This window comes from Cnephaeus nilssonii (genome assembly GCF_951640355.1).
Source record: "Cnephaeus nilssonii genome assembly, chromosome: X".
Classification (NCBI taxonomy): domain Eukaryota; kingdom Metazoa; phylum Chordata; class Mammalia; order Chiroptera; family Vespertilionidae; genus Cnephaeus; species Cnephaeus nilssonii.
This window is the reverse complement of record NC_137071.1, coordinates 60,807,114-60,808,581: the sequence shown is the minus strand read 5'-3', so window position 1 is coordinate 60,808,581 and position 1,468 is coordinate 60,807,114. Positions and strand designations below refer to the sequence as shown.

Genomic DNA, 1,468 nt, shown 5'->3' with positions numbered 1-1,468 from the left:
TGCCATCTTTAATACACAGCTTCCAAGGTTACCCTGGGTGCTGCCATTCCAATCATCCAAAAAAGGAAAATATTATGGAAAAATTGTTTATGGGCTAAGCAACCTTTAAACAAAAGAAAATATATGCAAATAAACTGGATGTTGACATTAATATAAGACTGCTACCATCTCCTATAGGAAGGCCTGGGGGACTGCAGAGTATAGGGAGTCAATGGGGAAAAAAAGGGAACATCTATAATACTCTCAATAATAAAGATAAACTTAAAAATTAAATATATTATCCCCTTTTGGCTCTCTGAGCAGCACCATGGCAGTGGGCAAGAACAAGTGCCTTATGAAAGGCAGCAAAAAGGGAGCCAAGAAGAAAGTGGTTGATCTCTTTTCTAAGAAAGATTGATATGATGTGAAAGCACCAGCTATGTTCAATATAAGAAATATTGGAAAAACACTAGTTATGAGAACTCAAGGAACCAAAATTGCATCTGGTGGTCTCAAGGGTACTGTTTTTGAAGTGAGCCTAGCTGATCTGCAGAATGATGAAGTTGCATTTAGAAAATTCAAGCTAATTACTGAGGATGTTCAGGGCAAAAACTGCCTGACTAATTTCCATAGCATGGATGTACTCTATGGCCAAGAAGTGGCAGACCATGATTGAAGCTCATGTCAATGTCAAGACTACAGATGCTTATTTGCTTCATCTTTTCTGTGTTGGTTTTAGTAAAAAGCACAACAATCATATTCAGAAGACCTCTTATGCTCAGCATCAGCAGGTTCGCCAAATCCAGAAGAAGATGATGGAAATCATCACCCAAGAGGTGCAGACATATGACTTGAAAGAAGTGGTCAATAAATTGATTCCAGACAGCATTGGAAAAGACATAGAAAAGCCTTGCCAATCTATTTATCTGCTCCATGATGTCTTTGTTAGAAAAGTCAAAATGCTGAAGAAGCACAAGTTTGAATTGGGAAAGCTCATGGAGCTTCATGGTGAAGGTAGCAATTTTGGAAAAGCTACTGGGGATGAGACATGTGCTAAAGTTGAACGAGCTGATGAATATGAGCCTCCAGTCCAAGAATCTGTTTAAAATTCAGACATTTAATGGTGACAAATAAAAAATCCTACTTGTGAAAAAAAAAGAAAATATTAGAATAAAAATAAATAGTCAAACATCATTTCTACTCGCTTTCCATGGAAGAGCTTAGTTACATGACCATACTTAACCAGAGAACTCTGGGGATATAATGTAGCATTGTACTCAAGAAAATAATGGAAACAGACTTTGGTAAGCAGCTAGAAATATATTCCATAACTAATCAAATAAAGAATTTTTCTATGTTTGTTCCTTATTTAGATGTCTTATTTTGTTCAGGATGTTTGTCCTTTGTTTTCTAATGACATGTTCATCATTTAATTACATGTTGGAACATCAATAATGTATGTATACATTAAGTAACAAGTATTTTCACT

At 35.8% G+C, this 1,468-nt stretch overlaps 1 pseudogene across 1 annotated transcript; it reads left to right on the top strand.

The window, feature by feature from the left end:
- Positions 1 to 289: 289 nt before the first annotated feature.
- Positions 290 to 1,085, top strand: LOC307096162 (small ribosomal subunit protein eS1-like; annotated as a pseudogene). The gene has a single exon. The product of its transcript is annotated as a small ribosomal subunit protein eS1-like (transcript).
- Positions 1,086 to 1,468: the final 383 nt, after the last annotated feature.